The sequence below is a fragment of the Cupressus sempervirens genome, chromosome 7 (genome assembly GCF_028749045.1).
Source record: "Cupressus sempervirens isolate cs-2001-9-10 chromosome 7, ASM2874904v1, whole genome shotgun sequence".
NCBI classification, from domain to species: Eukaryota; Viridiplantae; Streptophyta; class Pinopsida; order Cupressales; family Cupressaceae; genus Cupressus; species Cupressus sempervirens.
Window position 1 is genome coordinate 653,389,451 of NC_143124.1, and position 14,300 is coordinate 653,403,750.

The following is a 14,300-nucleotide window of genomic DNA, read 5'->3' on the forward strand; positions in this document are numbered from 1 at the left end:
TAGTGTTCATGTCTTACCTCTCTACATTATAGGGGGTTTATGTTGGTTCTATTGCTTTCTTGGTTTGATAGAGTGAGCTATGTATTTAGTATTTGATCCTATGTACTAGGCGATTGCAATGGCTGGATACCTATGCATTTCGGTGAAATGGATCATTTACCATATAGACATTCTTGCATTCCTGTTTTTGGAGGCCATGAAGATACCTTCCATCTCGATTCATTAGCTTTTCAAACTTAGTCTTCTCTACCTAGTCATGTTCTATACAGTTTGGCAGTGTTTGCAACTGTATGCTTCAGTGGTGTTCTTCATGATCATCTTTTGTTCCTATCTTTTGGAACATTCCCTAGTTTGAAGGCTTCTTTAGTCCTTCACTAGTTTTTTTTTATCATTATTTCCATCTCTTTTTGTAGTAGGGTTTTTACCATGTGGTTTTCTCTGTTTCTTCTCTTTTCAGAGATTTGGTTGTGCTTGGGTACCTCATCAGGCCATGTTGTCGGGATCCAATTCTTCTTTCAGTAGTAATTTCTAGGTTTTTAGCTACTCTCTAAGTTTATCTTAAGGGGGGTGTTAGAGTAATAAAATATTTTCTCATTAATTAAATCATATTGATCTAATTATTAAGTTATTTATTATCTCTAGTTTACTTAAGCTAAATTTTAGACATATAATAATTAATTCTTTTATTAATTATTATCATGTAACTTAGGTTTTACCTGTTATGATTTTGATCTCCTTTTATAAGGATTGATCTTTTTGTAATTTATTGATTCACTTTTGATTATAGCAATTTCTCTTTTTGCTTATCAAGAATGTCTCATTTATGGATTTGACAATTATAGCCTCCATAGCTTTTTACTTTTCTCTTATGTGACAAGTATTTGCATGAAGGTGATTCTTGGGAGTTGTGGGGTTTATTTTTCATCAACTTCAATAGAGATTTCATGGCCAAATTCCTTGGCGAAAACATATGTACTCGCATTTTTGTAATATAATCTTGGGGTTTATATCTGGTTGTAGTTTTTTTCCAAAAACTTATGTATTTGATAGGTTCCGTTTTAATGAGGTTCTTTGTAATTGAGTTGGGGGACTTCTTTAGTGGCTTCTTTCATACGATCTAGATGTTAAGCACAATCATGTGCTTTCTTGGGTAGCTTCTAGGTTTTGATGTAGATTATACTTTATACTACACTTTGTATTGCAATGGGTTATGAATGAAGTTTTTCTTTTTGGTTATTTTCTTCAGGAGCCCTCTTTTGAACCAAGTTTTTATTAATATAAATATAAAGTTTCACCAAAAATAAATAAATAAAGTATTGAATTTTTTTTTTGGATCGGTAAGAGTCTGAAGCCAAGATTAATTATTATCTGTTGTGATTAGTTATTATTATCTATTAAGCTCAAGTAGACTCGAACCTAAGACCTCCTAGAGAAGAGGCTTACAATTTATCGTTGTGTTGTAGGCCCTTGTCTAATTAAGTATTGAAATTTTGCTAACAAATGCTATTTTGCATACTTCTTATATAGCTTATTTAAACCATTTAGTTATATCAATTTTAATTGGTGAAATTTATTTTATTTTAATTGTTTTAATAATTTTGTAATCTTTCTATTTATTTTATTTAAACCATTTTGATTTTTCAATTTTTGCTTTCAACTTCTTTTGTCATGGACTAATTTTAATTGATTTAATGATCTTTTTGTTAAGAAGAATTTGGGTGCAAATGGAGGTTAAATATATGTATGAGTGGAATAGCTTTGAAAAACACGATTTAGACTTGAAATATTAATCAATTTATTAAAATAATTACATTTTATAATGATATTCACATATTCCATCTTAAACAAGTTGATGCTTGAATATAATAGGTATATTATTTAGCAAACAAAACCTAAGAATGAGTTCTTTGATTGAAACTAATACACTTCCAATGCATCGTATATATTGAAAAGACAACCATAGAAATGATCTAAGCTAAAAAAAAAGTTTGAAAATGTATTATTTTTTCTCCCAAAATCTCTAATGGAAATCTATATAAATTAAAATGAAAGAAAACCTTTATCAATAGACAATTTCTTATTGTTCAATCTCTGCATTTAGTACTCTAAATTCTCCCTTGTAAATCATTATAAGGACACCTGCCAACTTTTGTAGAATATCAAAACTACGCATATAATAATAATAAAAAATTATTAGACCAATATGAGTTTTAATAATATTTCTACCATATTGATATTTCCTGCAAATCCAAGAGGAAAGTATCAACTAACAAATTAGAAACATCTATTATATTGGAGATGAGAGGAGAGTACTAAGCAAAAACCTTCTATTATATTAAAATGAACAAATAAAACCTATTTATTAACCTTCACAATAGCGAAGGAACTAATGATAAATAATATCACATGTAAAAACAATTCTAGATATCCAAACATATTAAGAGACAAATTTAGATTCATCGACAATTCTACTTGAAGATGAAATGATTTTTAAGCCATTGTGATTGTATAGTAACAACGATTATAAATCATGCATGCATTGTTCTTGGATGCCTATGGGATGCTTTGGCTCCTTCAAATATAAGTGGCAATTACATATATTGCAACCTCTATAATATGAGGTGTGGTCCTATGAGGGAAGCTCTAGGACCTACTTTAATGGAGTGTTCTTATGAAGTAAAAAAAAAGTTTTCAAGGTGATTAATTAGAATTTTTTGTCAAACTTGTAGCAACCCCCACTTTTTAGGGTGCAGATTTGAGTGAGTGGAAATGGTAGGGGCTAGAAATTACCCCACCAACTTAGGTTATTTTCTGCCACTTGTTAATCATAAAAATAAACTCTATTTTTTATCAATAATTTTTTAGCACTTGTTTCCCATGAGAGGGCTTAAGGTTCTATTTTTGAGGGAACAAAAGGTCCCATTAAGAAAAAATAAAATTACTACATGATAAATTATAATCTTGCCCAAGAAAATAAGACCCCCTTCATCTTAGGGTTTTATATTTGAACAGAAGAAAATGACAAGGCTAAGATTTTTCCTATCAACCTAGGAAAATTCTTTGTCAGGTGTCAAATATCTACAAATTAACATTCCCCAAAAAGAAAAACTCCTACCAAAATGAAAATTTAGAGGGAAAGTCAATTTATATATTTCATTTCCACCACTAGATTCCTTAATTTTTGAAACTTAAACTTTCAAGTTGATTTGCATTAAATTCATGGGACCGCTAAGTTGAAATATTCCTAAAAATTCTTTGCAACACCCATTAAATTATTATAGGATGCCCCCTTTTATGGGACCCCATCCTTAGTCAAGTTGATTGAATATGTTAAATTAAAAAGAATCATGAGACCACCCATTTCCATAAATTGCAGAGTTTGAACTTTTAAGAGTAAACTCCACTGCAAAATTCATGGGACTTCCCATTTTAAAATAACCTTAAAAATCTCAGCAACACCCACTAAAATTATTGAATTGTTTTAGGAGGTCCACTGAAACCACATAATTTTTTTAGGAAGCCCCCACCCATGAGATCATGCCCTAAGTGAATATTAAATGGTACGTAACATATAATTAGTTGGAAAAGGAATTTGAAAGGATTATTTTTCCTTACACGATTACTTTCAATGGTCTCATAGAGGGAGATTGATGCCACTCTAGGGTTAAACCTCTCAACACAATTATAAGAGAATTGATATTATTGTAGGGTGACACCTCTTGACTTAACTATAATAACATAATCATCGTTGATGAATAAATTAGGAGATCAGAGAGAAAAAGATGTGTGTGTGTGTGTGTCGCTAGGAAAATAAACTAAAGTAAATAAAAGATAAATTAATAAAAATATAAAACAAAAGACACAAGGCGTCAAAGTTCTTGCTAATAGTTAGAGAGAAAGGAAAGTACATATGTAGAGATGAAAATTGAAATAAAGAATGAGATGAAATATGAAGAGATAGTTAAAAGATACATACACACGTTTTAAAAAACTATTAATTTTTGTTATTTTAATAACAAATACAACTTTTGAATTAAATCAAAGTGAATTATTATTTATTTCTGTCATTAAAATAAAATAAAATATATAATTTAAAATATAATTATATTTATTAAAATGTAATTATATATTTTAAAATGATTGATTTATATATTATATGTTACAAAGTAATTCTTCTTAGAATTTAATAAGTATAAGATAAATAATTTACACTTATAGGTATTTAAAATTAAGTTATTTTTAGATTCAATTGAATAATTTTTGTTGCATGAAGATTTCACAGATCTCATCTTTAAATTTTTAGAAAACTAACATAATGAAAAATGATCAAATATTATAAATAAGTACTCCCAAAAACAAAATTAATGTATAATTAAACATTAACTTATTATATCTATTGTTGTATTAATAAAATCTTTAAAAGCACTCAAAATCAATAATAGATAAGAAAAATTAAAATATATTTTAATTTTCTATTTGTCATGTTAAACTAGCTTATATATATTTCATAAATATAAAAAAAAGCTGAGAGAGATATCCTTTTGAGGTGCATATTGCACTAAGTTAAATTATCAAAAAAGGTACTTTGAGAAGGAAATCTCTAGGATGTATGTGTGTGTGTATCTATACATATATATGTATATGTATATATATAAGCTAGTAGCAATCGTGACAAAATGAAAGAGAATATATAATTTTAAATTGTAATAATAACTTTGTGTATTGAACTTTAAATTATATTATATTAATAAAATAATATTCAAAATAAATTTATAATTCCTAAATATATAATATTTTTTGAATCATCATATTAATATTAGATCCTATAAGACAATGGTAATTGTGAGCCTCTCATGTGGGAGGTCTTGGGTTAGAGTCTACTGAAGCTTAACACATACTAATGATTAATCCCAAAAAATAATAACAATTAATCTAGATTTGAGCTCATTCTTTATACAAAAAAATTAGTGGTAGGATTTATGATTAGGTTAAGGGTTGGGGTTAAGATTAGGATTAGGATTTGAGCTAGGACTAAAATATTGTTTAGGGTTGGGATAAGGATTACAAATCAATTAGGGTAAAGGTTAGGGTTAGAATTATGATCATGGATAGAGTTAGGATCAGTATAAGTGTTTATATTTAGAATTACTATACAATTCAACTTACCATTTAGGATAATAGTTTAAGGTTGGATTAGGATGAGGATCTAGCATTTAGGTTTCAGGGTTATGAAATGATTTTATATCATATTTAGTATTATCGTTTGGGAAAGGATTTAGATTAGGGTTAGTATTATGATTATGGTTTGTTTTGATTGAGTAAAAACAAGTTTTAAAGGACCCGAAACTTTTTACAGAGTAGCAAAAAAATAAAAACTGAGAAACCCAGAAGAACTGTGCATCAACACCAAGAGCGGTACAAGCTAAAACAAGTAGCTAAAAACAACGAGCTGGAAAAGACAACAAAAAGAAAGCAAAAAGATAGCACAAATTCAGCTACAGGGTCTTCAATAGATCCGTTGCCTTGTCTGCAAGGATATTCATGTTTTCAACAAATGCCTTCAGATCATTCATTTCTTTGGCTTCGACACCCTCTGTCTTCTTCGAGTTGGCCCTAGTGTGCTTGCTAGGTCCTTGGTCATCTTTCACTTCCTTGGATCCTTGATCTTTCCCTTGTTCAAATTTGTTCTGGGGAGTGTTAATGTTGTTAGCCACTATCTTCAAAATAGAGCAATTTTGATTCACCAATTTCGTAACTGTCTTCTCCATATTAACCACTATGTTATCTAGACCATCCAACTTTTTCTGAAATTTTTTTATCAGCTGATCTAGAGCTCTATTTTTGGCTTCGAGGGGTGGGACATGTTTCATTAAATTCTTAACCTCTTCAACGTTACCAATCACCTCAGGAAGTTTATTTATATGTTGTTCCAAAGTTCTCTCCCCTCTAGTAGTTTTGCTGAGTTGGTTAAATTCTCTAACAATGTCCTGCATCTACTGCTGCAAACTACTAATCTACTTCTTCATCAGCCTTGGATTGCCAAAAATCCCTTTCAAAAACCCTCGGTCATCAATGCCTTGCTATGAGTAAGGTCATCCTCGTCCCCACCAACATTATTTCTTTCATAATCAGTCTCCTTATGCCCTTTGGCATCCATCTTCCCTTGGTGAAGCACATTTTTTCCTTTTCACTCCATCCTCTTAATTAGAGGTTCATCATCAGAAGGTATGCTTGGGGCCCTATCCATATTCTTCCCCTTGTTTTTAGAGGCCTTACCAATGATACCCCTTTTCCCATACCCCTCATCCAACTCCTCTCCAAAATCCATATCCACATCAGAATCAGTCTCCTTAATTTTCCTTTTCTTCCCAGACAAGCTACTAGGCTCCAGCTTTTTCCTCTTCTTAACCTCAACCTTCGCAATCTCATCCTCTGTGTCTTCATCAAAGCCCTCATCCTGTTCACTCCCCTTTGTATCACATTCGATAGTTCTCTTACTGAAGCGGGGTCTATCCACTCTTTTTTGATTTAAGGATGTTCATAACTAGCACCATTAAACCCTCGTGACATGCATGGGCACCCTCAGGATCATTTTGAATAGTTAAAATTGTAGTACCCAACGATTGCCTGAGGTAGAAGGGAAGATTAAGCCTAACTCTATTCCTAAAATGGTTCACTAGCATAAAGTGGTACCCAAATATCTTAGTGAAGCGGCCATCCAAAGTTAAGTATTCAATAACAACAAACATGACAAACCTCCAAGGGCGAGATATAAAATCGAGGCTAAAATAAGAATTACCAATTTTAACTAGTTTGTTTTGTGCCTTTTCCATTTTCGCAAATTCCTCCACATCCTGATCTGAAAGCTTCCTCTCTATGCAAAAGTTGATCTCCTTTGTGTCAAGGCTCGTAGCTTTTTCTATGATGTCCTCAATAACCTCCATTCTCTGATTACCCACCAAAATGCTCCCATCTTTCCATGTTTTAATGAATTGATGAGTAATAGAAGGGTTACTACCTTTGAGCTTCACCATAAAACCTGTAAACTTCCCCTGTTCTAGAATATCCCAAATCTCCTTTTTTTTCCAGTCCTTACAACTAGTTGGTTCAACCCTCTTTCTCCTTCCTCCCATTTTCTTCAAATTTTTGCAAATTTTCACAATCTTAGGGTACACATTTAGAAAGAAAAGCCCGGTGTCAATATTAAAGTAGAGGGAATTGATAAATAAACGTGCCCCCAATCCGTGTGGCAATGAATAAAAAGCCTTTGCCAAAAATAATCATAATCCGCGCCTCCTCAAATCTGCCCATGTAGTAATTAATACTTATATTCTTATTCATCATTAATAAACCTTTTTTGCCTACCTCTCATCTTATCATACTCAATCAAGGATACTCCCTAGAAAGGGATATTATCAACTTGATTCCAAATCAACTTTTCATCACTTTTGCAAGCCACATTCGTAGCCCAATCAACAACATGATTAGTTTCTCTATAATTATGAGTGATGATACAGTTCTGAAACGAATTAATTAAACAAATGGCCTTACAAATAATATAATGAATTGTCCAAGAAGGATTGTTAACTTTATTGAGACAATTAATAATATTGAGGGAGTCTCCCTCTAGCCAAATCTTGTCCAAATTCATACTCTTAGCATAACTAAGACCATAGAGAGCAGAATTGGCTTCCACCACATGATTCGTTTGTTCCCCAACAGGGATGGCCATCACACCCAAACTGTCCCCATTCATGTTTCTAATGATGACACCATAGCCAACCGTCCCTGGGTTGCCCTTTGAGGCCCCATCAAAATTAATCTTACACCAACCCTAAGGAGGGCAATCCCACCTAGCTAGATCCCTAAGGTTATTCCCATTTTGAGAAACACTTAACCCTTCCAAATTTCATTTCTGAATCACTTTTTCTTCCCAATCTATCTGGGGTTGATGCCCTTTCCCAACAGTCTTAATATTCTCAATCACCATATGTTTGATCTTCCAGAATAACAGGATAGAGTTAGTCTCCTTACCCCTAAACACCCTATCATTTCTTTCCTTCCACACTCCCCAACAAAGAAAAGGGAGGATGAAATCCCAAAGCTTCATAATCAACGTATAACAAGTACGGGACTTCCATCCTTTGAAGAACTCTTGAATAGTAAGGGCGGAGACCCACATCAAATCCAACAAACCATATATCCTTTCCCATAGCCTTCTAGTGTAAGAGCAGTGAATAGTCATGTAATGACCCTCTCTATAAAGGCCACAGAAACCCTCAAACTGAACTTAGGAATTTTGTCAAACACTTGGCGTGTAACAATAACAATATTCAGAATATGGTAATTTCAGATTTGATACTTTCAGAATATAATTACAATATATATAAAGCCAATTACAATGCAATAAATTCTGAAATTATTTTATTACCAATTCTGGACTGATTATTACAATGACTGTATGACAGCAAATTTACCCAAAAATTGACATATATTTCAGAATGCAAGAACCTGGTTTGAAGAACTATGGAAGAACACCACGTTTTGCTGCAGATCGTTGATGAAGACCTCCAACCGCACCCCCAAACTATCCTTAATTTGCTGCTGCTGCCCAAACTAGCAGGGCCGTACCAGGCCGTACCTGTACGGTTGCTGAAATAAAATAATATTAGGGTTTTTGGGACCCCCAAATGCAAGGAAAATGGGCGCCTAGGGTTAGGTAGTAACCCTGTAAAACCATAAAAAAATAACTACAAGGGGTTGAGGAGATATGAGCAATTATGTGGTTCCAAACCCTGCTTTGCCAATTCTGAAAATGCACTTATTCTGTCTTCAAACTCTTGTCAAATGCTTCTCCAATGATAGGGCAAATCTGAAATCCTTATTCCAACCAAAAACAAACCCTAACAACGAATTCTCAATAAGCTCCAATGAGATGGCTGAATACCAACTCCAATTATGCAACAATTCAGGTGATATTTCACACCCTCAAAGTCGCCAATCCAAGGGAGTGATCTGTTCCCAAAGATCGAATAATAATTTGCAGATCCAAAGTCCACAAATGTCTTCACAATGAAGAAGTAGAAGAGTTCTCAAATCCAAGCATGTCCAAATGAGAGGCCCAACCCTCTATTTATTCACTTTTCTAAGAAGTTGCTAAAACTTCTAGAAACATCCTTTATAAATTCTCATTATAATGCACTTTTTATAATAAAGTAATTTTATAAAATAAAAAGTGCAACTCAAATTAAAATTATAACATGTGGGCCCCAATATCACATAATGATAAAATATAACCTCTTAACACTTCTTCAAGAGCAAGATATGACTATCTGATCCGCAGAATTGACTCTCTTTCCACACCATTTGCCTACGAGAGTCTGGAATAGGCAAATCCATGATCAATGCCATGTCGAACTAAAGAGGGGACATTACAGTCCGCCCCTCCTGAAATTGCTTGGCCGCAAGCAATCTCAACGCCGGGTGCTGCAAAATAGCCTCCTCCTCCCAAGTAGCATCCTCAACAGGTAAATCTTTCCACTTAACCAAGTATTCTCTGATCACCCTTCTACGAAGCTGCTTTTCTCTGCTCTCCAGGATGGATTCTGGTACTAAAATCAATTTTCCCTCATCGTCTAAAGGAGGTAATACTGCAGAAGGCACCACATTCTGACCCAACGCCTTCTTGAGGCGTGACACATGAAACACATTGTGCACTCTGCTGTCTGCGGGAAGCTCCAACTCATAAGCCACTTCACCAACTCGCCTGATAGTCCTGAATGGTCCATAATAGCGTGGCTTAAGTTTCTCTGCACCACTCTTCTTAAGAGTAGATTGCCTGTATGGCTGCAACATGAGGTAAACCATATCATCTACCTCAAAACTACGCTCAGTTCTCTTCTGGTCTGCATACTGCTTCTGCTGGTTCTGAGCTCTTGCAATATTGTCTTTGAGGGTAGCAACTATATCCTTACTCTCCTGTAATAATTCACCTGCACTGGGTACCCGGCTGTCGCTCAACAACAAATCCAAGAAACTAGGTGCTTCATAACCGTAAAGTGCCATGAAGGGTGTCATCTGTATAGTCATATGATATGTAGTATTGTAACAATACTCGCAGAGATATATCCATCTGACCCAAGCTCGCTGCTAAGCTGCCACATAATTCCTTAAATACCCTTCCACCCATTTGTTCACAATTTCTGTCTGACCATCGGTTTGTGGGTGATAGCTAGTGCTAGGTGTAAGCTCCGTGCCACATAACCGGAATACCTCCTGCCAAAAGTGACTCATGAAACGGCTATCCCTATCACTCACAATGTTCTGAGGCAAGCCGTGCAATCTGAAAACCTCCCAAAAGAAAACCTCTGCCACCTGAGCTGCTGAATGTGTAGTGGTGATAGGAAAGAAATGAGCATATTTCGTTAATCTATCTACCACCACATAAATACAATCTCGTCCTTGTACCTTGGGCAAACCTGTGATAAAGTCCATGGAGATGCATTCCCACTTCCTGTCAGGAATCGGAAGTGGCTGTAGGAGCCCTGCCGGATAGCTGTGTTCTTGTTTGTTTTGTTGGCAAAAAAGACACTCTCGAACATACTGCAAAACATCAGCTTTCAGCCCTTTCCAAGTGAACCGCTCTCGAACTGACTTGTAAGTCTTGAAGTACCCGGGATGGCCTGCTGTCGGTGAGTCGTGAAGTGCTCTCATAATCAGTTGCTTAACCTTCGATCCTGGGACTAGGTAAATCCTGTTCTTGTAAATGATCAAATCATCCACAAGTGTGTATCTGGTATCAATCACTATTCCCTCTACTATATCGGAGGCCCATGTATCCCTGGCATACTCTGCTATAATCAAGTGTCGCCAATCCTCTGATATCTGAACCATAAGAGTGAGGTGTGGCCTTCGAGATAGAGCATCTGCAACAACATTCTGAGTTCCCTTGACATATGAGATGTCTAAATCATATGCCTGCAACTTACTTACCCACTTTTGTTGGCGATCATTCAGGTCCTGCTGTCCCAAGAAATGCCTCAGACTGTTATGATCAGTTTTAATACAAAACTTGCTACCCACAAGATATTGTCTGAATTTGGCCAAAGCATGCATGATGGCCAACATCTCCTTATCATATATACTGAATGAACGCTCAGGGCCTCTGAGCTTCCTGCTCTCATAAGCTATGGGGTGCTTATTCTGCATAAGTATAGCACCTACTCCCTCTCCAGATGCATCACATTGAAGCTCAAATGGCTTCGTGAAATCAGGTAATGCTAGAACTGGGCACGTAGTCATTATCTCCTTAAATCTCATAAAACAGTCCTGTGCCTTCTGAGTCCACACAAATTCCCCTTTTTTCAGTAAATCTGTCATGGGAGCTGCATGTCGTGAGTAGCCACTGACAAACCTGCGATAAAAACCACATAAACCAAGGAACCCCCTTAACTGTGTAAGGTTCTCTGGTGGAGGCCAATCAACAATAGCGCGAATCTTTTCAGGATCCATCCGCACTCCCTCTGCACTAATGATGTGTCCTAAATATAACAGCTCGGTTATCCCTAAGTCACATTTGGACTCCTTTGCATACAAGGACTCCTTCTGTAGAATGCTCAACACCGTCTCCAAATGCTCTAGATGCTCCTGCCATGATCGGCTATAGATCAAAATGTCATCAAAAAACACCAGCACGAATTTCCTCAACTGATGGTGGAAAACTCTGTTCATAGTGGACTGGAAAGTGGCAGGTGCATTGGTCAGGCCGAAAGGCATGACTACAAACTCAAAGTGCCCACAATGACATCTGAAAGCAGTTTTCTCAATATCCTGTTCACGGACTCTGATCTGGTGATATCCTGATCTCAAATCAATTTTCGTGAAATAACAGGCCCCATGCAATTCATCTATCAACTCATCAATGCGAGGAATAGGATACCTGTTCTTAATGGTTCTCTTATTTAATGCCCTGTAATCAATACACATCCGAAGTGTTCCATCCTTCTTTTTTACCAAAACAACAGAAGATGCAAAAGGTGACTTACTAGGTCGGATGTGCCCCATAGCTAGCAACTCCTCAATGGTCCTTTCGATCTCATCCTTGAGTCGCTTTGGATGTCGATATGGTGTGATCATGATAGGTTTAGCACCTTCCTCCAGTTCAATAATATGCTCAATACGTCTGTCCGGTGGCCTGCCTGGTGGAATCTCACTGAATACCTTTTCGTACTTAATCCTCAACTTCTGAATATCAAGATGATATTCCACCTTATGTTGCTCCTCCTGTGTAGGTATCAAAGTACAAACTGCTGCCCACTCTATATCATTATGCCTAGTTAATCTCTCCAGCCGCCTAAATGAGATAGTCCTGATGTCTCCATTACGGATAGCCTTTAGCACATGAATCCTACCATTCATTTCGAATTGTATCTCCATATCCTCTAATCTCAGGGTAACCACCTTCAATGAATGTAGCCAATGCATCCCAAGTACTATGTCCATGTCACCCATGTTGACCACATGATAATCCGCCTTAAACTCATAGTTGTTCAAGCGCAAAGGTAAGTCTCGTACCATCCTGTCACAACGAAGAGTGTATCCATCAGCTACCTTGACTCTTAGTCCTTCGAACTCCTCAGTAATGAGTCCACGCTTCTCTACAAATTGTGCATCAATGAAATTATGTGTGGCACCTGTGTCCAACAATGTAATAACCTTCTGTCCAGCCAAGACTCCCCGAAGTCTAAAAGATCCCTCTCTCTGGATACTAGACAGTCGTGCTTCCTGTAAATGTAGCTCTGTTTCCTGCCTTTGCCCTGCACTGTCTATCTCCTGCTCTCCCTCTGCTTCATCAGGATCCTCATCATGATGTTCTGAACCATCTAAATCTGAGCCTTCGTAATAAGCCCACATTGCCCGGTTGGCCTTCCCTTTTGGCCTCATAGGACAGTCATGGCCGTACTCATACAGGCCTTTGCAATAGAAGCATAGCTTCTTCCTACGCAAGTCATTAAGTGTCTCCTTGTCCAGCCTCTTACTTTCTTCCTTAGGTAGCTGTGCCTCTCTATGAAAGGGTTTCCTGTCCTTATCTTTTCCTGAAGGGAAACTCTTTGCCTGAAATTTATTTTTAGAAGCTAAAGAGGAATCCATGTCACGAGCTTTCTTAATGGCTTCCTGCAAAGTGGGAGGGTTGAGAGCTTTAATCCACCCTCTCAACGGATCAACTAACCCATCCATAAATAAAACCAATAGCCTTTGTTCAGATACATCTGTTACTAACACTGCAAGTTTCTGAAACTCTGAAATGTATGTTTCTAATGAGCCCCACTGTTTAAGCTGGGCTAATTCCTTGAAATGGAGTTCTGGATCTTTCTTATCAAAACGTTCAATCAGTCTCTCCGTAAACTCCACATATGAGGTAATGTGTGCATGACCCATAGTGATCATACCATGATGCCACCACTCGTGTGCTAACCCATCCAGGTGAATTGCTGCATACTTAATAGCTTCTTCCTCAGACATAGGGTTCAATTGAAAGTATGTGTCAAGCTTTTGAACCCAAGCTCTTGCTGTAGACTTCCCCGAGCCATCATAATATGGTAACTGTAGTTTGCCTACTTTCTTTCGTAGCTCATAGTTCTGAGTCTTGTCTTGTCCACGGGGCATATGCTTCATCCGCACATCCATATACTCTCTAAAGGTGATTGCAGCTGTAAAATCTGGACCTCCTGCTTCCCAATCTCTCCTTAGCTGATCCTGTATGTCAGTGATCTGGGGTTCTGGTACCGGCTGCTCTGGAGCTCTAGGAAGGAACGTAGGAATCATAGGCCTCGAACTCACTGTCCTAGCTTGCTGGGGGGCATGACCGAAATTGTTCCCAATTTGTTCGCCTCCATTATGTATCTCATCCTGATTATTCCCATTCTGATTGTGACCATTTTGATTATTTCCTCCACCTATGTTAGCGTTCAACCCCATTTGTCGAGCCATCATCTGCATCATAAGCTCCATTCTCTGGTTCTGTTCCTGTGCTCTCTGTTCTGCTAATCGCTGTCCCTGTGCCAAAGTGTCTAATAACTGTAAAAATCTCTCCTCTCGCTGATCTGGACCAATATTCCCACCTCTATCCATATTGTAGTCGTAGTCTTGATCAAAGAATACCTCCCCTGTGTCAGTATGACTGGATTCTATGTCCACCTAGATAGATGAGCTAGACTGTTCGCTCTGCAGGTCTGAAATCCTATCTTGTCTTGCTTTGGTATTGCGGAAATTATAAGGCCTCTGTCGCATGCTCTGATTTT